The sequence below is a fragment of the Mesoplodon bidens genome (assembly GCF_964165515.1).
Source record: "Mesoplodon bidens genome assembly, chromosome: 10".
NCBI lineage: Eukaryota > Metazoa > Chordata > Mammalia > Artiodactyla > Ziphiidae > Mesoplodon > Mesoplodon bidens.
The window spans coordinates 78,640,213-78,665,196 of record NC_138172.1 but is presented as its reverse complement, the minus strand read 5'-3'; positions in this window follow the sequence as shown (position 1 = coordinate 78,665,196).

Below are 24,984 nucleotides of genomic sequence, written 5' to 3'. Positions count from 1 at the left end.
TGGACTTATCTGTCTTTTCCTTGTGCTGGTTCTTTGCCAGCAGGAGGACCTCACATAAATTCCAGCATATATTCTGAGCATCTCTGTGGATCACAGCTGTGTATGACACTATCTCCTCTTTACTGGGTCAGAACACAGTGGAACAAATATGTCTTTAGCAACTAAGCATTTTCAGTTTTACTGCCACATACAAAAGCACAAATATCTACAACACAGTGAACCTACCGTTCATAATTGAGTGAATAAAAAAGCAGCTGAAAACCAAAAGCTGGAGAATGAATTAAAACAGCACCATAGAAATAAAGTGCAGACTTTTAGACTCTCCAATAGTTGATTTTGAAGTTCAAGAGTCCCATTAATGAGTGTGTTTTTGTTTATATATAGCAGATGGCTGGGAACATGCAGTGTCTGTTAAATCTTAAAAACATTTTGAAAATAGTAGGCAACTAACGTTTTTCTCCTAACCAGTGTATGTCCTCCTTCACGTGTCCTCCAGAATCTGTTTACTCACTACCCATTACTGGCTCCATATGTGTTCAACTAATTTATTTCTCTTTTCCTTTTATATTACTGTGGTAATGTTACTTAATTTTTTTAACGTGGTGTCAGTGCCTTATGGGCTGAGGGACAATCGGGGTGGTCAGGTAGTTCTGGGCATCTTAGAAGAAATACCCTCCACTCTTTGCTCCTGGGAACTCTAGGGAGAGCAGACTGAATGTTAGATGTTTGAAAATGCTCCCAGCATCACAGGGCAGAAGTTTTGCACAGAGAGAAGGGTAGTGATATTAGCTTTGGTTCTCAGTCACTTTTAGTAATGACTGTGAAAAATATTTCTGTGGGGGTCAATCTGTGACACTTTAGGTTGCATTCAAGGAGAACTTCTCACAGTCCTGAGAGAAATCTGACTGTGGTCACAATGCTTGGCACAAATGAATCCGGATGAAAGTTGAACAATTAGCTAGAGATGACTGGTGGACAGAGCCACCATGACTAATCAATAGGGAGCATAAAAAATAAATCAGTCAAATCAAAAGCCATCAGAAATATTCATACTAGAAAGGCATTTCCATTCAACTTCACCAAATTATGGCCATGACTTTCAAGAGAGTTTAGCTACTTCCTCCTCCAAGGGAAGGATCATAAAAACACATCCAGTGACAATGAGGCAGTTACCCATAAACTCCACTCCCTTTATAGCAACTGAAGCTCTCTCCATGAATACAGAACTGAAAAGAAATTCCCAGCACTGTCAAATTTGGAATTTGGGGGCTTACTACATCCTTTAAAACTCAAATTTATTTTGAGTTTCAGTTGTGACTCAATTCCTATATTTATCCATAAATATTTATTGGGCACCCATTATGAGCCAGGCACTAGTCTAGAATACATCAATGAACATCACAAACAGCCTCAGTCAGGGAATTTCCAGACAAGTGAAAGAACTCTTCCACTAACAGGAAGAAGTGGAGTTCAGAAAGGCTAGCAGCATTTTTCAAATTCATTTAACTGGTAAGCTGAGCCAGGATTTGAACCCATAACCAAATCCTGTGTTTATTCCATGAAGCTGATATACTAGTATAATTGGGTCTGCGTATAATGGAGTACACAAAAACCCACTGGCAATTTCTAATACAGGATCTATGCCTTTTGTACTATAAGACTACAAAATTTTCTTTTAAAAAGTTTATTTCCAGAAAATGTTTATGTAACATCATGGCAAAATAATAATAATAACCCTACTTCAATAAAAATAGATTGGACAATATCAACAGTGGTAAATGCTCTGAAGACAATAAAAGTAATGTGAAGAGAGGAAAAAAAAAAAGAATGGCTTGAAGAATTTAGAGACAGTGATCAGAGATGACGATATCCTGAAAAGTACAAGATATCCCTGCATGAAAAGGAATTATCCCGCCTAAAATACCAACCTTCCCCTAGTTGAGAATCATAGATCTGTAATGCCAGAAATGACCTTTAGCAGACCTACACCTAAATTCAGGTTTTCTGACTCCCCAGAATACCAGAACAAAGAAAAAATCAAAGAAACAATAACTTCAGGACAGCCCTGAGAAGTCCAGTTGGATTTATCACTTTTGCAAATATTAATAACACGTCTGCGGACATTTAGCTGAAACTTGAGAAACTAGGCCGATTCAGTGTGCTTAGAATATAACCGTGCTCCCTAGTTAGGCTCTGATGTCTGTGTGTGCATGTGTCTATGTGTATGTGGGCACGTGTGTTTGTGCACATGAGAGGGAGAGAAAGAGGAAGAGGGAGAGAGTGACAGACTGAAGGAAAAAGACGTTAAATATTTGAGAGTATTTTTTAAATTTCCCTTATTTATTCTTCACTCCTATTACACTCAATTCTGTCAAGAAGAGTGAAGTGACAGAAATCGGTCACCGAGAACCTCTGAAATGTGCTGAGGATATTACGGTGGGAAATAAATTAGGTATTTTTTGTAGACCTCACTGACGATCAGCAACATCTGTTCCCCTCTCCTTACTGGGCATAAAAAAAGACTGTACTATTCAGGCCCTCAGCTTAGGTAGGAGCATATATTTCTGGCCAATGCATAGTGGGAGGAAATGCCTGACAAGATGAGGCAGTAAAAAGTCCCTGTAAAAAGTCCCTCAAAATTGAGTTATTTGTAGTGATGTGGATGGAGCTAGAGTCTGTCATACAGAGTGAAGTAAGTCAGAAAGAGAAAAACAAATACTGTATGCTAACACATATATATGGAATAAAAGGGAAAAAAATGGTTCTGAAGGACCTAGGGGCAGGAAAGGAATAAAGATGCAGACGTAAAGAATGGACTTGAGGAAAGGAGGAGGGGGAAGTGTAAGCTGAGACAAAGTGAGAGAGTCACATGGACATATATACACTCTCAAATGTAAAATAGATAGCTAGTGGGAACCAGCCGCATAGCACAGGGAGATCTGCTTGGTGCTTTGTGATCACCTAGAGGGGTGGGATAGGGAGGGAGGAAGGGAGACGCAAGAGGGAGGAGATATGGGAATATATGTATATGTATAGATGATTCACTTTGTTATACAGCAGAAACTAACTGACCATTGTAAAGCAATTATACTGCAATAAAGATGTTAAAAAAATAAAGAGAGCTGTGAAGTTTTGCTTCATTGCATTAAAACCTCTTTTCTTAAAAGGCAGGAAACTAAATCCCAGTTTACATGCCAGCCTCATGAGGGAAGTGGGGCTGGAGACTAAATAAAACACAGAATTTTGAAAATAGATGGAATTTCAGCCAACATACATACTACCACTGAAACTTTGGAATGTGGTTTGTTAGGTTCAGACCTTGAAGGAGTTAACATCATATAGTGAGCAGCCCTTTTCCACAAGATTCATTACATGAAAACAAGTAATCTAACTTAAATACTTGCAAAACTTTCCAGAACGAATTTTGTCACATCTAGAAAGAAGCATAGGCTTACGTTTTAACTATACAAGTTATTGAGTGTACGCTTGAAGGTGTCATTTAAAAAAAACAAACAAAAAAAGAATTCTCCTGTGTCATACAGGAATGAACTCAGGATCCATGCGCTTACTTGGATTGAAATGAATTTCAGAGGCTTGTGTGTCTCCCTGAGCACTCCCCAAAGCACAATTTGAACAAAGATAACAGTCACAGAGTCAGCAGCAGATTGAGTAGAAAACAACGGCATTGGTAGCCTTGGGACACTTCTACCCATTGTCAATTTTTTTTTTTTTTTTTTTTAGGTTCCATATATATGTGTTAGCACACGGTATTTGTTTTTCTCCTTCTGACTTGCTTCACTCTGCATGACAAATTCATTCCATCCACCTCACTAGAAACAATTCAATTTCGTTTCTTTTTATGGCTGAGTAATATTCCATTGGATATATGTGCCACATCTTCTTTATCCATTCATCTGTCAATGGACACTTAGGTTGCTTCCATGCTCTGGCTATTATAAATAGAGCTGCAGTGAACATTGTGGTACATGACTCTTTTTGAATTATGCCAATTTTCTCTGACTGTTTAATTAACAGAAGAGCAGCTCTCCCTTCATGGACCCCAAAGAGGAGGTCTGGGTTTTCCCTTTCACTTAGATGCTCTAGTCTCAGAGGGCTAGCCATGAAATCACCAAGCAAATGGTCAATGAGAAGGACTGAACTCTGAACCCAAGGTCAAGGTTTTAACTCAAAAACAATTTGATTATTGATCCCCCTCATGCTCCCACTCAGTGCTCCTTTTACCTGTTTTAGAGCGTCACTTCACTGTAGGTAACTGTCCTGTTCAACCCTATTTGCCAGCTAGTGCTTTCATATGAAAGTCTGATACATCGCAAGAATTTTCTAAATTTTCTCATCTCTAAATATTCCCCACAAATCTAATTAAAATCACTACCATATTAATAATTCTAAAGGAAAATTAAAGTTTTAAAGAGAGAGAAGCACTATAGCCTGGAATTCTGTGTCCTAATTCATAGCTTCATGCTCCATTTCTTGGGTCATTTCAGCATCTCCATCCCCCGCTTACTGTTTCCACTTTCTGGCCTGCACCCCCATCTCTAACATAAAGACCCATCCTAAAAGCCATCTTCAGAAAATCATCCCTCTTTCCCCAGCCGAGATGGTATTTCTACCTTCTCTGGAGCTCCATGCTGAAGTATTTATACATTCCTTGCACCAAGTATTTTTGTCTGTTGTTGTAATAGGGATATTTTGAGGTACTCTATGCTTCACCACTGCATGCACTGTTGAATGCTCTTTGCACAAACCTTTTATTTTAAAGTGATGTTTTCTCTCACTAGATAGTTTCATTTGAAAAATAAAGTAACCAGTGCACTCAGTGAAGGGTATAAATGGAAGAAAAAAGATATATAATGAAATATAAATGCTGCTCCAAGTCACCTCCACAGAAACAACAATCAACAATTTCTTGTTTCTGCATCCAAGAAATTGTACTACTTATACAAATGTTTGTTTTCATCTTTATATACATACCCTTTTAAAAAACATTTATCTAAGGATAGGCACTCTTCTATGCCATGGGTTTTTCTTTTCTAATTAACAATTTATAAAGTTTCTTTCACACCAGCACATATTGATTCATTTAGTTATTTTCACCAGGTGTATAATATGCCATTGTATACATGTTCTATAAATTATTTAAACACTACCTGTTAACCACATTTAGTTGTTTCCTGTGTTTTGCCATCAATCATAATAAAACAATAAAAGTAATTTTATACATATTTATGTGCATATGTGAGTACATCTGTAATAAAATTTCTTAGAAGAGGTATCCAGAGGTAAACATATATTGCCAAATTGTCCTCCAAAGAAAGTGAATCAATTTATATTAAAGATCCATAACCCCTTATCCATCCTTCATTAAAGAATTTTAAAGGACTATTGACACGTGTTGTGATGAAATGACACGATAGATTGCAAAAATGGGCACAAAACTTTGAAGCTTATCCCACAGTTTTATAATATACCTTTCTTCGTGCTTCAACTCTGAGGTTGTCTATAAAACTTTCTGGGGCAAGGGAACATCAGAAATATTGACACAAGCAAAGGCCTGAAAAAAAGTTTGCACATCGAAGTTCTGCTTCTTTTGCTGTTCTTGGAAACCACTGCCCCATGTGAAAAAGCTCACACTAAAGAAGAAGATGATGAAAAACCACATGGAAAGAGACTGGCTTTCCCAGCTGAGGCCCTTCTAAACCAACCCGATGCCAACATCACGTTTAAGTGTGAGTCCAGCAGAGTCCAGCCATATTACCAAGACACAGACAATATCTCCCCTTAAGCAACTCCCCAGGTATCTTTTATTTAAAATTTATACAATACCATATAGATATATAGACTTCTCTAGAATAGTTTTCTCAATCTGAATTATTTTGGGGATTAAGAAGGATTTTTTGAAACATATATTGAATATATTGTTGTTGTTGTTGTTGTTGTTGTTTTGCGGTACGCGGGCCTCTCACTGTTCTGGCCTCTCCCGTTGTGGAGCACAGGCTCTGGACGCACAGGCCCAGCGGCCATGGCTCATGGGCCCAGCTGCTCCGTGGCATGTGGGATCTTCCTGGACCAGGGCACGAACCCGTGTCCCGAACCCGTGTCCCCTGCATCGGCAGGTGAACTCTCAACCACTGAGCCACCAGGGAAGCCCCCTCTTTCTTAACTATCCAAGTTTTGTAATGAGGCTTAGGTTACTCACGTTTTTTTTTTGCTTCCATAGAAGTAACTTCTTCACCCCTCCTTTCCTTTTCACTTGTAGCTTTACCTACCCATTGAACTAAGAAATACAGACTAATTTTGGCAACTGTTTAAATAACTTAAAATGTTTTCAAAAAGAAAACAAAAAAATTAATATCACTATTTCTCAACATTTTCCAAAGAACTATGGAAGAAATGTAAGTTTAAATGAAGCAGTAATTTTAAAGACCTATGTAAATTATTCACCTAAAATATATCAAGCAGAATCAGGAAGACACCTGGTCTCCATTTGAATCAAACTCTCAGAGTTCATCCAAGCCAAACCAGGTTGTCCAAAATAGCTCTGAACCAACAATAAGCCCAAAATAGGGGCACTTTTTACAGTAGCCTAAACCTTACAGTAAGCTGAGAGTACTTAACCATGTACAGAATTCAAAATGGTATCATCTTGGATGATTTATCCCAGCAAGATGGCAGGAGAGCTCTTAGAAGTTCATTTTGTAGCCACTTAATGCTCTGACATTTTCTGTTTTGCTTTTGCAAAACACTGAAGTTGTTTTTTTCCTTTTTCCTCTTCAGAACTAAAGAAGTGTGAAATGCAAGTTTGGAGAATTGCTGAGAACAGTCCAATAACCCTGCCAAATGAATATCTTGGGGAATATAACTTTTTTTTAAACATCTTTATTGGAGTATAATTGCTTTACAATGGTGTGTTAGTTTCTGCTGTATAACAAAGTGAATCAGCTATATGTATACATGGGAATATAACTTCTGTTCATTAGAGCAAGGCTTGCAGTTAGGAAGCCTGCTCACCTGCTGGAGTCGGGGAGAGCAGTACTCAGGCAGATGTTAGTGTTTCTTAAAGTGGCAAATGCAACAGCCAATTCTAAAGGCTGGAGCATTAGCTAAAGAATGGTCTTGAAGGGCAAGGAACTTGTTGACCTAGTTTGGAGGGTTTTTTTGATGTTCTCAAGGTTTTAGCTTTTTTTTGTGAGGTGAAAGGGGAAAAAATGGTCATGTCTAGTATTTTTCCATAAATGTAAGCCAGCAAATATGGTTGTTCTATTATTTTACTCCTCATCTTTCACATTTCCAACTTCATCTTTTTGTAAATTATTTTAACATATTTAGCAGAGGGTCTTTGTTGAGTCTTCACCCTCACAGGGACTGAAATATTTAGCACTGTCAAATATTTGAGAATGATTTTAAGGAAAAAGTTAGTGGGATCGATCCTTAGTGTTTTAGGGGTGGTCTTGCCTGAGAAAAAGAAGATACTTCAAGTCACTCTACTGCAAGTTTTCTTGTAATAGGCCCCGATCAATAACTGTGTCAAAAATCTGGAGTTCCACCATGATGTTTATTCATTCACTGAACAATTTTTTTTAATTGATTGAATCTCTATAAAAACAGGTGAAATTCTAAGCACTGAGAATGTATTTACTGGGCTAAGAGGGGAAGGGGCAAGAGAGACCAAAAACACAAAAAATAATGTTATTATATAGTTCAATAGGAGGTGGTAAATATTAAAAGAAAAACATAAGGGAATTTGAAAGAGCTGTGGGAGAGACTGCAGTTGTAAATGGGATGGACGGCCTGGGTAGGGCTTATGAGAAGGTGATATGTGAAGGACTTCCCTGGTGGTGCAGTGGATGAGACTCTGCGCTCCTAATGCAGGGGGCGCGGGTGCAATCCCTGGTCAGAGAACTAGATTCCACATGCTTGCCACAGCGAAGGGTTCACATGCCACAACTGTGGAGCCTGCAAGCCGCAACTAAGGAGCCCACCTGCTGCAACTAAAACCTGGCACAAGCAAATAAATAAATAAATATTTTAAAAAAAGAAGGTGATATACGAGCAAAGATTTGAAGGAGCAGAGGCAGCAAGCCCTGTGGATTTCTGGAGGAAAGATATTCCAAGCAGAGAACAGAAGTGCAAAGCTCCAAGACTGGCGTGTTCCTGGCAAGCTCAAGAAGCAGTGAAGCAGAGCAGGGTGAGCAGTAAAAGACTTGCAGTGAATTATGTCAAGGTGCAGTACCATTACTGAGATTTCACATTGACTCTGAAAGAAATGGGATGCCACTAGAGGTTTTTGAGGAGGGATGTGACATAATCTGACATACATTTTAATGGGATGTTTTGAAAATAGACTCTATGGATACAAGGGCGGGATTAGGGAGACCAGCTGAGAATCTGTTACAATAATTAATGCCAGAGATGATGGTGCTTGGAACCAGGGTAGGAGTGATGGGGATGGTGATTAGTTGATGGTTCTGGATATATTTTAAAGGTAGAGTTAACTGATAATGAAGAGAAATGAGCATGTGGGCCAAAGAAAGGAAAGCTTTTGGTTTGAGCTACTGGACGGTGGAGTTGCTAGTAACTGATATAGGAAATTATAAGTAAAACAGCATCAGGGAATAAGATTACAAGCGTTGGTTTTAAACGCATTAAGTTTGAGATGTCTAGATGTCTCCAGACTTTCTATTAGAAACAGGTATAGATGTCATCATGTAGGCAGTTGGATAAAGAAGTATGGACTCAGGAGAGAATTTCACCAGGCTGGTGAAATAATTTGTAACTCATCAGCAAGAGATGAACTTTATGGAGATTAAATGAGTCCCCAGAGGGACTATAACTGCAAATAGAAGAGAAGTAGTCTGAAGACTGAGTCCTTAGGGTCTCCAATCGTAACAGAGACTGAGGCCAAGTGTCCGCAAGATAGGAAGAAAATGAAGAGAATGTGGCCATTTAGAACCCAAGTAACAAAGGTATTTCTGACGGAAGGAATACTCAAATGTGTCAATGGTTGGTTCTAGGCCAGAAAAATGAGGACTAAAAATTGACCCTTAGATTTAGTAGTGGGAAACTCATTGGTGATCTGCAATACACAAGAAGCCTCACATCACTGTGCAAGTTATTTATATGTTTACAGGTGTTCTTTCATGACAAATACAAAAAATGCAGTAGTAGTTTTGGGAATGTATTTTATTGCTATGGCTAATTGCAGAAATAATCTTGCAATTCAATTAGGCTACTGATGTAACCTGTGTTTGAGAGGATAAAAACAGCATGGACTTTGTACAATTAAAGACATGGGCTTGAATCTTCATTCTTGAATGTATTAGATCAGTTGAATAATCAAATTATTTAACCACCTAAAGACCCAGTTTTAACTATGAATGAGAATAATAATACCCAGTTTATGGGGCCCCTATGAGTACTAGATGTACACCATTCACAGATCTAGCAAAGGTTAAAGTAATCTGTACAATTACATTAAAATTATTTGGAGCAGCTTATCATCCAAAAAGGAAGACTGAAATACACACTTATCATCTATTCCTCCTGAGAGTCCATTTAAAATGACAATAAAAGAATATAACGGGATAAATATTCAACAACAACAGAAATAAATAGGAGCTAGGTATTAGCAGAAAAGAGATTTCAGAATCTTTTTGGAAGAAGTGAAAACTGATGTTGGAGTACAGACATAAATCAGGGCAGAAGGCGCTGCAGCCTAGGAGGTGTATGGAGCAGGCCACTGTGCCAGGGAATTAAAGTGCTTTACCTCGCTAATACTAAACACAGTCAAACAAATGATATTAGTATATCCCCATTACACTGATAAGGACACTGAGGCTTAGCAAGGTAAGATATATTACAATGATCCTAAAGTTAATAAGTGGTAAATTCAAGATTTGATTCCTTTTCTCCCTTAATGTCACTCACTGATAATGTCAAAGGTTCCAAAAAATATGACACACCCACAAACACCATCTATTAGGCTATGAGATTTTAAACTGTTCATATATTTTAAAATACAAGTTTTGTCATCCTAGCAAGTCTTAATCTTTGAATGCCCTACCTGTCAGAATTTCTTTCCAATCTCTACCTGAGTTAAAATTCAAACAGGATCAATCATTTTGCTTCAAATTCATTTTTTTAGATATACAGATAGATGAATAGAGATAGGTATATAGAGATACAGATAGCTGATGTAAATATACCTAGAAAAAAGTAGATTGCACTACTAATAAATCCCTTTGACTAGTTATTGTATAAACAGAAAGAGTGAAGTGATAATGTGTAAAACTAGAAAAGAGGACATGATAAGTTTGAGTATTAGCAGGAGCATTGAAGGAATTAAGAAATGTCAAAGAAGAATGTTAAGTAAGGGACATGGTATTTAGGGAATAACATGTAACTGAGTGAGGCAAATTAATCTTGTTAATAATGTGAGTGATGATCAGTTTAATGTCCCAGAGGAAAACACCGTAGGCATGCTAAAACAACAACAGAAGTAAGACGCCCAGTTTTTACCCACTAATCTTCTACTAGAACTTGTTTCTTTTTGAAACTGTTGCACTGAAATTTTAGGAAAAAGTGAAATCTCACTATAACTTTTCTAAATAAAAACAAAACAAATTTAAGGGCATTTATATTTCCACAGTAGCATGGGGTAGAGTGTGAGAAATACTGGGAATTGTGGAATCATTATCATTTGCTAACCCACATTATCTGCTTCCTGTTTACCATCTAAGAGACAAACTACATAGCAATCTAAACAGGAAGTTTAATATGAAAAATTAAGCCATGATAAGAGTAACTAGAAGATGTAAAGAAACCTCTAACAAATACTGCTGAGAGAGAGCAACCAAGAAGCAACTTGAAAAGTGGGCCCCCTCCCCAAGGGAGGGTTCAGACCTCATTGGAGAACAACCCACTGTAGGGCAGAGAACAACACTGGGTCATCCAGGTTACAGATGGCACTCAGTCACCTGACAAACAGAAAGAGATGTGGCACAGGTGATCCACAACCTGTGAGTAGGCAAAACAGCACGCAGAGGGAGTCAGAGCACCGCTGTGGGCAGGAGGCTTGTGGGAGGGTTATCCCTAGCCAGCCCAGGTCTGTAAGTTCACCGGGAGTCCATCCATTCTCCCCTTTGCGCCTGCCTGGGGCAGAGCATCACAGGATGTCCTCTCATCCACATCAGTGACCAATGGTGCAGCCTCTAAAAACACCAAGAGAAGCCCTCTCCTCCAGCCATTTCCCTTCAGTGCCTTATACTGAGGAAGCTCAGCATTGCACTGGACGCAGCACGCTTAAAGGAGCTCCTTCCACTCAGGAGGGTAAAGCAGGAAATGAAGGTGATTTTGGAGTAGAAAGCAATAAATTTATAACTGCATACCATCTCAGTGTGACAATTTATAAATTGTCTATAGAAACTTAATTATAAAATTTGAAGACTCTTAGGATTCATATTGTAAGCTCCTGTGTGTCAAAAAATATTGTTTCTTAGACTCACAGGCATAGAGAACAGACTTGTGGTTGCCAAGGAGGCTGGTGTGGGAGGGATGGAGTGGGAGGTTGGGGTTAGCAGATGCAAAGTATTACATGTAAAATAGATAAGCAACAAGGTCCTGCTGTGTAGCACAGGGAACTGTACTCAATATCCTGTGGTAGACCATAATGGAAAAGAATATGAAAAAGAATGTATATAAATATATATGTATAACTGAAACACTTTGCTGTACAGCAAAAATTAACACAACGTTGTAAATCAACTATACTTCAATTTAAAAAATGTTTGTTTCCTGTACATTTCCAAAAATTTCAATCCAGGACAAGAAACTCGGTAAGAAAACAAGTTCTGGGACTGACAGACCTGGATTTGAACCCTGGCTCTGCCACTTGTTAATTTCTATAATATTTTAAGTATAAGGTTCCTATTCTGTAACACAGAGTTAATATTACTTTCACCCTAAGATTTTATGGTGATCCTAGTACTAGTGCAGCACCTGCCACATAGTAAAAGCTCAAGAAATGAGGTGCTAACATTATGATAGTCAAGGTACCCTACATTATTATGAGACCTCAATTAATAACTTCCCTCATGAGTCACATGCTGTTTCATAGGTTGTCATCTGTCAAATGGGAACCATTAACCTTTCATCATAATAAAATGGCAATTTACAGATCTCTATTCCATTTTTGTCTTAACTGCAAAATCATTATCATTTGCAAAAACTCCTTTCCCTTTGATTCTTTTTTCAATAAAATTCCATTTCCCATTTTGTAAACTGCAGAAGTATAACTTTATAAGATATAGTCTCACTTTCTATCAGAAATAAAAATACAATGTGTCTTGGATTATTTGCAATGTCCATGAATGAAACACTACGGAAGATCAGTGGCATCTATAAAAATAAGTGTAGAAGCGCTCAGAAGGGCATGCCTGTTTAATACGCTGCATGAATAATAACAGCAGACTATAAGTCCTACTGGAAAGGCAAAACTTTCAGTGTAGAAATGTTATCAATTATATTTCCCATTTTAGTGGGAATGAGTAGCTGGATAAATTTTGGTGGGGGCTGGTGGAAAACTCCATGGAATAAGAAGCTTGTCCAAGGGAAAGAAAAAGAAGCTAACAGAGGAGAAAAAATATTCATCCCATTCATTCCCCAATATTGTCCACAGATGGCCGCAGTAGGAGAAAGTAAATAAACGGATAATCATACTGACATAAAGACCAATTTTAAAGGTCTCCAATACTTTAAAAAAATCTATAAATCTTAAAAATGAAATCTCACTTGCATAAGAATTTAATATCATCTCCCTTGGCATTAAGTTCCTAAAGGTTACAGTGACTTCAAGTAAACACTGCCGTCTCCCCCATGCCATAACTACCACTTCTAAATTCTTGCACCAAAACTAGAAAATGACTTTTCATTTGCTGGTCCTTGATCATTTTTATTTTTCATACACTTTTTATTGCAGAGTTAAGAGAAAAGTTGCAAAGATAATACACAGCGCCCATATTCTGTGGACCCGATTGTGCCTGACATTTCCCTGGAGGCTTAAGGTGAGTATGTCGCTTTAGTCTTGAATAATATGGTACTCTGCTTAGAATGGCCTTTAAAGGTAATAACCAACCCAGCATTTTGTTGGTTTCTCTGTGGTATTTGTTCTGTAAAGAAGCCATAAAAGAAAGAGTGAATGGAGCCTTTTCAAGATCCAGCCAGTTTAATAGGCCTTATTCATGGGAAAGGTTATGTGAGTAGGTTGCAGAATAAGCCACTGCTTCTCTTTCCCATATGCTTCCTGAAGTCTCAGTCCCCCCTTTCTCGAGATGCCCTTCCCCTGCCCAAGAGGCTTATCCTCAGAAACTGAAGCCTCAGAACTCACATGACACTGCCTGCTCTTCCTGTTCTCCTTGATTCCAGGGCGACAGCTTCAGCTCCATCCTGGTAAACTGTTTGGGGGAGAGAAGGACAGCAATGAGAGTGGAATAAAAAAATAAGTGTAGAGAAGAATGTCTGTAATACAGTCAAACCAAAAATACTTCATTTGACCCAACAGCTACTAAATCTCATCTTTTCACTGAGATGCCCTATGGGCTGTAAGGGGACTTCAACGTGAATTAGGCTAGAAGAGCAACTGCTTCAGGATTACAGATGGGTGGGGGACTTCCCTGGTGACCAGTGGTTAGGAATCCGCCTGCCAATGCAGGGAACACGGGGCTTGATCCCTGGTCTGGGAAGATCCCACATGCCGCAAAGCAACTAAGCCCATGTGTCACAACTACTGAGCCCGCGTGCCACAACTACTGAAGCCTGAGTGCCTAGAGCCCGTGCTCTGCAACAAGAGAAGCCACTGCAATGAGAAGCCTGTGCACCACAACGAAGACCCAACATAGCCAAAAATAAATAAATAAATATTAGAAAAAAAAAGATTACAGATTGGTGGCTCTGGCAAACTTCAGGGAAGGCAGCCAAGGTTCTGTGCTGTCTCTGCACTTCTGGCCTCGCTAGTGTCCTCCAGAGATGAAATGACGTGGGGCTCTGTGCTTGTCTTAGGAGCCTTTAGAGCCCTAGGAGAAGCAGGTGATGTGCATGTGTGTTTGCAACTTGGGGAACTTCGAGGAGCTGCCTAATGAAAACTTTCACAACCCCTGTCATCCTGAGAAGACTCCGACCTCTGTGCACTTAATAAATAACTGGGAAGTCACTGGCATATTGAACTTAAATGATAGATGTACTTCCTTTACTATAATAGGAGAGATCAGTAAGAAATCAGTGTAGATTTTGGATGGTATATACACTTTATTGGGCCTTTCATTCCAATCATGGTGCTCTTCCTCATCTCTGTCAACAAAGTTAAAACGTTTCATAATGATACCTTGGCAGGGAGACTCTAGGAGATATAGAAGAAAGTATCATAACAGCTTTTGATACAAGTATGAATTATATTTTTCTAATATTGTATGAAATCAAATATATATGCAGAGCTTATAAAGTATTAAAATTTTTCCTAAATTACATAACCTATGTAAACACCACAATTACTAATACATTTATTTTTCAGTATTACAATATAGAAACCTAAGGTTACAGAATTTTCATTTTTACTGACTAGTCCTATAACAGTATTCCAAATAGACAGTCAATATATATCTTTATTAGCTATAACTAAAGAGTTTTCAGATTCAAAGCAATATTTGTTTTATAATATTCTTCTATTTATATTAAAATTCCTTAGAGAAACGATTAAGAGAAAGCACTTGTTTTGCATAATTGATGCTTTATAGGTATCTAGGAAAGTTGTGCAATTAGACCCTAGGGGCTCCATCAGTGATTCATCACCATCTGGAACATAAAGCTTTACATATGCTATGGTTTGTGTTTCTTTGACTAAAGTGGCAATCATAACATTTATTTTTTTATCTTTTGTAGAAGGTAAGTATTTAATATTCTCAAAGCATCTTGTGGCTGCACACACGCAAGAGATGCAATGCAGGGTAAGAAATGACCCCAGTCTCTTCTACAAATATGCCAAAGGGAACATAGATTTTTTCCTCTATGAGGAGAAATCACAGAATTCTAAAATAAAATTATAAATCTTAGGAGACCATCAAAAATATTTTCCCGTTGGGAGTGGGCTTTGGCCTCCACTGGGTTTGCCATGAAGAAATTGCCTTGTATAATCTCAGGTCTTAGGGACCAACTTAAAACTCAACTCCAACCACTCTATTATTCTCCTGTGATTTCCCCTGCCCCATATGCCTCTAGAAAAAAAAGTTTCTTTACTTTAAAATGACAAAAGAGAGCTGACATCTCATTTTTTTTCACCTAATTAACCATGATTATGGAAAAATGGGATGAACTACAAAAAGCCATAGTCAAGACATAACTTGGTCTCAATGTAAAACAATTTCTTCGGAAAACAGAATACTATGAAGTGCTGATTCTTAGCCCTGACTTTAAATTAAAATCACATGGGGAAATTTTAAAAAGATTAGATGTCGAGATTCACCCATTAAGATTCTGATTTAATTGGTCAGTGGTGGGGACCAGCATTATATTTTCAAAAGCTTCCAGGTGACTCTAATCTGCCATCAGGAAAAGACTGCCAAGTAATATTAACCTCAAAACCCTAGCTGTGAAAGTGAATATTAGATTATATTTTGGAATATAAAGTGGATTATATAGTCATATTCTGGCAGTTAAGAAAAAATGTTGAAGAATTCATTGTAAGAATTAGGAATTTAGGAAGTGTAGAGGCATAGATCAATATATGTACGTTTAACTGAATCAGTTTTGCTGTACATCTGAAATATTGTAAATTATACTTCAATTTTAAAAAAATCATTTAATCTTGACTGATCTTAATTTAATCACATCTACCCAGTTCATTTTGCCATTTAAGGTAAAACTCCTTGCTGGTGCTAAGCAGTAGGACATGACCATCTTTGGGGGACCATGATTCCACTCACCAGAATTCTGATCAGTTTTGTTTAAAGATTTCTATTTATATGATCTTTTGGCCCAGTTATTACTCTTCCCCACCAGCTGAGTAATCTGCCGACTGCATTTCCACCCTCTTTACATAACCAGCTTTTCTGGTCATGAAGGATTTATAATACCCCTGCCCCCCCTCACCTCCTAGTGTTTGCCCTATACTCAGATATGAGTTCCAGACTGAGTTCTTCTTAGACGACTATTCACAGGTGAATACTGACACGTGCATTTCCCTGAAATCCTCTCTGATCCCAGTAACATAGCCTCCAACTCATTCTCCTGTCTCATCTTCTTATATATTTCTGAGTTATTACTGTGGATGGACTTGAGTCAGATGTTTGCTTTACTACTAATACTCTGTGGTCTTATCTGGATTACATCTGTAAAATGTGGATAATATTGCCTACTTTATCTAACAGTCTGTAGGATAAACAGACCAGAAACACATATTATCTTGTCCAGAGTAGATACTTCATAAATATTATGTCTCTCCTCATTTATTTTCATCCATTTTTAGACAGGAGTCAGGTTAACCCATAATTAATTTCAGTGTTTCCTTGCTCCCTATTCATTCAGGTGCATATTTAATTCTCAAATAATACTCTGTAGTCACTTTCAGCAGATAACCAATCTGCAATGTGTAGTATGACACATGTTCAATAACCCATACAGAATTTTTGTGGATAGGAAGAGCTTTTCCTCATAGAATAAAATATATAATTCAAATTATAATCCATCCTGTAATAATCAAGCATTTAGCTGCATACTGCACAGGTAGTCTCTTGATTCTTTCATACGACTTACATAATACAGAGTTCGTTCCCCTGTTTTAAATAGAGACTACATGACTAAAAGATGAAACAGAGAAAAACGTTTTCTTAACCTTTAGAGAACTCTTATTTCATCTCCTAAAAATATGTTAAAATAGAAATTAGAAACTTAAAAATTATTTTCAGGGTTTCCTCAGCCAGCCTCCTGTTATTTTTTTAAATTGTCCTCTATTTCTCTTTCTCAGTGAGAAATCCCCTGTGCCACTTAATAGAAATAAGTTTTTTTTCCAGTCTGTCACGGTCCCTAATAGCTGAGAATTAAAATCCATGCCTCCAGCTAACTAGTTTGACTAAGAAATCCTCTCTGCCTTCCTTTTTGTTTTCCAACTTCCTTTGCCAATCCATCTCACCTCACCTGTTTTCCTCCCTTTGACTACCTATGGAAAGTAAATACAGTCTGACTGAAAGGTATGCATTATCTACAACCTTTCTCTAATTGTTTATCATGGTCCCACTATGTACTAGCCATGGCCCTAAACATACAGCATTTCAAAACCCGGCTTCCAGAGCCAATAGGAACACCCCAGATAGAATCCAACAGGTCAATATGGTTACAATATAGGAGCCCTAGAGAGGAGAATCTTGTGGCCTGGGAGAGGAAGAGAGTCGGAGAGTGATCAGGACACTCTTCTAGAGAGCCAAGCAGATTGACTCAATTATTAGCCTGTCAATAGGAAATTTAAAACATGAAATCGGGTTGGCCCAAAGCACTAAGAGTAAAAGGCAAGAGACAAGCTGGATGGCTGAGAGACACAGCCCTCTTCCCTCTGACAAAACTGTGCTCTTCCTTTTTACTGGGCTGCACCCACAACTGAGTGTGTTGTGTGTACTCAAGCCCACTTGTGCATGTGTAACGATCAACAGAAGAACTTTCTATCACAACTCATAAGATTTTGCAAATAAAACTGCCAGCAAGAGAGAATGGGATGCTAATATTGCCTGAGAAGTCAACAATAGATAAAATATATGAACTAAATTAGTACTAATGTTTCAAAGTATAAATTATTTTTCTGATCTCTATTGCTTTGGAAACTGATATTTGGATCATTGTATTATTCTGATCTCTGGATGTTGCTGCAGCTGCAAACTTGTAACTTTAAATCACTGACTTTGGAAATATATTTCTTCTAATGTGATTTATCTTCTTCAGATTCCAAATGGTATTACCAACTAACTATCAGTGTAATGAAGCTGTCCAGTCCCCAAAAGGAAGGCATTTTACTTTGGCTTAATTAATGGTTTATCATTTGTTCCTACAGTTGTTTGTATAAAGTATGATTTTTTCATACTGAAAATACAGCAACAACAACAAAAAATCCATGTCAGTGTCCATCAGAGAAATCAATAGGACTAAGACTTCATCTTACCACGGATAAATCCTTCCATTCTCCTATTGGGTCTCAGGATGACTCACCCAGTCTCTTTGGAGTCATTCAATTTTTGCCCTGCAGCCATGGATGCTAATATCTTCAAGTTGCCTCCCTATGGGCTTAGAGTAGGCACTTCTCGGTGGCTGTCAGATGACAAGGACAGACTTCAATACAACATTGGTCTTGATTGTAGTTTCACGAATGTCAGTCATTTGATTTCCTCATGGTCCTTCCTCTGCTTCTTTTCTTCTTTTGCCATCCACTTGGCCTTAGCTGAGGTACATCACATGTGTAATGGTGTACAAAACAATGAAATTAGACTTTAAGTTTATTGAGTCAAATTTCTTTGTTTTTCATGGAGCATTGGTTCCAAACTCTTAAAAAATACAATCAATTTTCTTTTCCAACACGCACAGTTAAACCAGAATTCTAATTTCATTCACATAATTAGCTACCCTTTGAAATACTTGCCATGCACACATGATGGAAGCAGATCTTTTTTTTTTGCATTTTCTGGTCAAGAGTAAAATCTGCATTTTCTGTGCCAAGAGCAGGTCTCTGTGTTAAGCAGTGCTCTCTAGAGAAACAGAATCAATAGGATGTATATGTGTGTATGTATATATACATCTCAATAGATAGAAAGATAGATGACTAGGACTAGGACTATCTTTATCTATCTGTTTATCTGTCTATCTATCTATCTAGAGATTATAAGGAATTGGCTCAGACAATTTTGGAGGATGATAAATCTCCAAATCTGCCATCAGCAAGTTGTAGAACCAAGGCAGATCATGGTATAGTTCCAGTCAGAATATTAGCAGGCTCAACACCCAGGAAGAGCCAATGTTTCAGTTTGTGCCAGAAGACAGGGAAAAACTAATATCTGGCTCAAGGCAGTCAGGCAGGACCAGTTCCCTCCTATTCATGGGAGGGTCATGTTTTGTTCTATTCAGGTCCTCAACAGATTGGATAAAACCCACCCACATTAGGGTGTGCAACCTGCTTTACTCAGTCTACCAATTCAAATGTTCATCTCAAAAATAATACAAATGAACATATATATAAAATGGAAATAGACCCACAGACAGAGAAAACAAACTTATGATTACTGAAGGGGAAAAGGGTGGGGGAGGGACAAATTAGGAGTTTGGGATTAACATATACACACTACTATATATAACATAGGTAACCAACAATGGTCTACTGTATACCACAGGGAACTATACTCAATATTTTGTAATAACCTATTAGGGAAAAGAATCTGAAAAAGAATATATATATATATAAAACGGAATCACTTTGCTGTATACCTGAAACTAACAGGATATAGTAAATCAATTACACTTCAATAAAGAAATAAAATTTTACAAATGTTAATCTCATCCAGAAACACACTGTTACAGGCAGGCTCGTCCAAAATAATATCTGACCAAATGTCTGGGTACATTGTGGTCCAGTCAGTTGACATGTAAAATTACCATCACACTCTCCTATTACGGTGGACCAGTCTGGAAGCAAAAAAGTCACCATCCTAGCTGTGAAAACTTGTGCATATCACTTCCCCTCTCAGCCCCCAATTTTTCCCTGGTAGATAGTAGTGTGAGACTATTATGTCCAAACCGAGTATGTACAATGAACACCTCCTATCTCATTACAGACAATATTCCATATTATCTTCACAGCTCTGAACTACTGTTTTTTACCATATTCCAAAGGAAAAGGCTTAGAGAGGTTAAGTAAATTTATTTAATTTCTAAAATCCATTTAAACTCTAGAATTCTCTGCTCCCAAGTTGGCAGCTAAGGAAAAGGAAAGGTGATTTGGAGGCTGCCAGGAAAAGGAAAGGTGATTTGGAGGCTGCCACAAAACCCTCACATGCAGAGGGATCACAAGAGCATACTCTCATTTTCAGCCTCATTCTCATGATAATCTGGAAGAAGAATGAGTGAAGGTTTTTGTAAGTCTCTCTTGTTAATTTTTTCCAATATACAAAATGGAAGGGGTGTTCCTTTAGGAAAAGAGCATGGTTATGCCATTTCCATTACTGTTCTTTAGTAGTTCCATAGCACTGGTGCTTGCACAGTGTAATTAAATGTATCTTTTTCAGTAGCTTTGTTTATAGTCATCCTGAGCAATATAATATAATCATATTTAAGAATTATGAAACTGATATAATATTAATGAACAATTTACAGGTAGGCATACAGCTTTCAGCCTCATAATCCATAATCCATTTTATCTACTGACTGCTCTCATATGCTCCTCTTTCTGGCTTTTATAAACATACTACCTATAACCATCAGAAAATAGCTAGAATTACTACACACTGATGGCTTCATGCCCTTACTCATAGCACAGTGGAGCCTCAGCAGTCTCTCTCAACAAGCCCTCCACTTAGCTCTGCATAACTCCAATGCACACCTCACAAGTTCTTCACAGATTACCTATAACCATTTGACACAGTAATTGAAATAAACTGTACAACCATCCTTCACAAATATGTACATATGTGCTTTCATGAAAAACAGAATGTCAACGTTTCTAGAAACAGAAGTCCAAAAATCCATCGTATTGCTCTCCCATCACAAACTTATCTAAAATCTGACCATTTCTCATAAACTTTATTGCAACCATCCTCATCGAAGACACAGTCCCCTCTTGTGAAGATTATTGCCAAAGCTTTCTAACTGGTCTTCCCTTTTCTGTCCTTACTTCCCTAGTCAATTCTCAAAACAGCAACCAGTATGATATTATTGGGTTATCAGTGAAATCACGCTACTTATCTTCTCAAAAGCTGCCTTTGGCTCACCCTTCACTCCCAAATGGGTGTATCCCAACAGAATTGGCTTCCCAATGGCATCTTTGAGCTTCTATGCTATTCCTTATAGCCTCCTTCTCTCTGCTCCAACCACTTTGCTTTCCTCGCCTTTCTTTGAACACACAGGCAGGCTTCCACATCAGGGCCATGGCAACTTAGCCTGAAACATTCTCCCCAGAGAGACAAATGACTCCCCTCCTTCAAGAGTTAATCTTCCCTGTGCAGGCTAGTTTAACTACATCACCAGCGGCATCACTGAGTCACACATTCCCCTGTTCTACTTTTGCCCTCAAAGTACGTACTAACTTCTTACAGACTAATTATTGTATTTATTGTCTGCCTTCTCTCACTGGATGTGTACAGCATAAAGGCAGGTATTTTGTCAGTTTTGCTCATTGCTTTATCCCCATCATCTAGAATAGTGTTTGATACAACATAGGCTTTTATTAAAATAACTGTCAAATGGAGGAGTGAAACAAGCAAAAAAACAAAAAAGAAGAAGAAGAAGGGGTACGAACTATTGTCTACTTGCTCTAAAATATTTTCTAGCTATTTAGGTTTCTGAGTTTCACTGATTCTGCTTACACAGGAGCTGAAGCTGAGGAAAGGCCTTGGCAACCAGACAGACTCTGCTCTTTTGCTCAGGCTCCAAATATCCTCTTGGCTTCTCTTTTTTTTTTTTTAATTTGTTTATTTTTCTTATTAGTCGTCCATTTTATACACATCAGTGTATACATGTCAATCCCAATCTCCCAACCATCCCACTCCCACCACCTGCCCCCTGCCACTCTCCCCCCTTGGTGTCCATTTGTTTTTTCTCTACTTCTGTGTCTCAATCTCTGCTCTGCAAACCGGTTCATCCATACCATTTTCTAGGTTCCACATATATGTGTTAATATACGATATTTGTTTCTCTCTTTCTGACTTACTTCCGTCATTTTGTTCTCACATTGTTAGCTCAACAATTTTTCTGATCTTTATATGTTGCCCTGGATACACTGAGTTAACACTTCATACTTTTATTGACCAAGTCTAATAAATTTTATACCATGCTCTTTACTTTCTGTTCTCCAACTACCCAAACATGGTTGAATCTTTATCTGACAACATACAAATTGTCAAATTTTGGACATGTTAAATATCTCTGAACCTTGGGCTTCCCTGGTGGCGCAGTGGTTGAGAGTCCGCCTGCTGATGCAGGGGACACGGGTTCGTGCCCTGGTCTGGGAAGATCCCACATGCCGCGGAGCGGCTGGGCCCGTGAGCCATGGCCGCTGAGCCTGCGCGTCTAGAGCCTGTGCTCTGCAACCGGAGAGGCCACAACAGTGAGAGGCCCGCGTATCGCAAAAATAAATAAATAAATAAATAAATCTCTGAACCTCAATTTCCTCAACTTCTAGACTAGAACAATAATAGCTATTTTTCACAATTTCACTGAGGTATATATAAGAACATGTACAGAAAAGCACTTTATAAAGTGTTATTGTTTATTACTTTCCTGAAATTAGCTCTTTTCCTGGGATATGCCATAGATATGAAGACAAGGAATTTCAATGGGTACCACATTTAGCTATACACTGTTAATATTTCAGCTATGCTTTTTTTTTTTTTTTGCCTAAAAGGAGAATAAGGTTCATCCTAGCCAAATGTGTTAAACTCATACAGAGAATTCAAAAGACCTGGTAGCTCTTGAACCTCCCTTTAAATAGTAAGCAATATGTCTTATATATTTATGATGACTTTGAACATAGTAAAGCTAATTTATTTAATTATGAGCCAGCACTGCTTAAAATTCACTAGGTATTTTGCTATATGAATTCACATAGGTAAAGTTCAAAAACAAGCAAAACTAGTGTCAGAAGTGAAGATAAAGTTTACCTTTGGGGTGAAGTGTAGGGGTAGTGATTAAGAGGGTATATGAGAGAGGCCCTGCAGTGTTGGCAATTATCTGTTTTTTGACCTAGGTGGTGGTTATACGATTGTGTTTTTATAATTCATTAAGCTAAATGTTTATGATGTGTATATTTTCTTTATGTGTTATACTTAGATTAGAAATTTTATTAACAAAAACACATATAGATTCAGGTTCCTTGGTTTTGAATTCCAGTTCCACTAGTTTTTGTCAGTGACTTTGGGTAAAATATTAACCTTGGACTTCTCTGCTTCCTCACTATTATGGAGAATAATTATAGTACCCTGGTATTTTTTTTTGAAGGAGGGGGTGAGGAACAAGTGAAGTAGTACATATAAAATGCCCAAAAGAGAATCTGGCACACATTCAGTGATTAAGAAAAATTAGCTGTTGTCATCATCACTATCACCATTAGTAGGTAATCTCTAAGATGGCTCCAAATGTTCCCTCCTCCTGGTATTCACAGCTTTGGATAATCTCCTTCCCTTGAGTGTGGATGAGGCTGACACGTTTCTAATCAATAGCATATGGCAAAAAGTGATGTCCCTTGTGATTTTGTTACATAAAATTGTACCTTCCATTGTGCAAGCAAGATCTCTTTAATGGATTCCTTCCTTGTTCGCTTTGATGAAGCACGCTGCCATATGGAGAGGTACAATACCAAGGAACTGAGGCAGACTCCAGCCAACAACTAGCAAGATACTAAAGTCCTCAAAAACCCAAAAATTGAATCCTGCCAATAGCCTTATAAGCTTATAAGCAGATTCTTCTACAGTCTAGCCTCAGATAAGACCCAGTCATGGCCCTGTGAGAGGCACTGAAGCAGAGGACCCAGCTGAGCCATGCCTGGAATCCTGACCCACAGTCACTGTAATATAATAAGTGCCTGTTGTTGTAAGCCTCTAGGTCTGCGGTAATATTGCTATATAGTAATACATGAGGAATACAACATCTGGCTCCAAGCAACTCTTGGGAATTAAAGTGCGTGAGCTTTGTAGTAAGTATTTTCATTAATATTTAAGGAGACTCTTTCTTAATTCTGAATTTGACTGTATTTTAAATGGTAGAGTTTGCCTGGTATTTTTCACCAAGATAAAAATGGCCACCATTGTTCCAATGATATAATTACAAAGAACCATAAATGAAAGTATTTTGATTAGAAATACTTTGTACCCACTTACATCCTATTAATATAACTGTTAAATGAGCAACTTTCCAGGGATTGCAAGTCAACTACCTGAGAGAAAGTAACAGCTTAAACAGAACCACAGGAGAACAAACTAGTACTGTGTAACTTTTTTTTTTTTCTCTTGTTGACCTGTGCTCCTGGGCTAATAGATGACACTAGCTCTTTCACCCTTTATTTCGAAGATCATAAATTAATCAAAATAGGCAGGCAAATATCCTAAATGAAGCAGACTGACAGTGAGCAGTGGCATGCAGTAGAGAATGGTGGACTAGAAAGGCAAGCTATATCTAAACACATTAAATTCAGGTATTTTATTTTAAGTATCATAAGGGCAAATTAAATATGTCTGTAAGTCATGTGCGGCACACATATAGGCTGCCAGTTTGTGGTCTCTGCTTCAGTGTAACAGAAATGTTAATACCACCAGACATGGTTCAGTAAGACCCGAGATGGTGTCAGAGTCAAGAAGGGTTTCTGGCTAATGCTTCCTAATATAAAAGGATCCCATATACCTACAGAAGCCCAGCTGCAGTACAAGACTTAGGTTAACTGCAAAAAGAATATAGGATGGTCTATATTTTATTATTTATACCACAGAGGTATAACCAAGAGGGAGAGTGGCAAATTGATACTGGAGTCATCATCCTCCTACATGTGCTACTTCTGACTCTGCCAGTCAATTTGCAACTACTTCTGATATATCCCTAGATTGTTTTAGACACACTTCTATTTTCATGTGCTGGTTGCACTGTTTGGTTATCCCTGTGATTCCCATACCAGACTGTGAGCTTCTCCTTAACGGCAGAACAAACAGAAGAGGCATATATCAGTAGAATAAATAAATAAGCAAA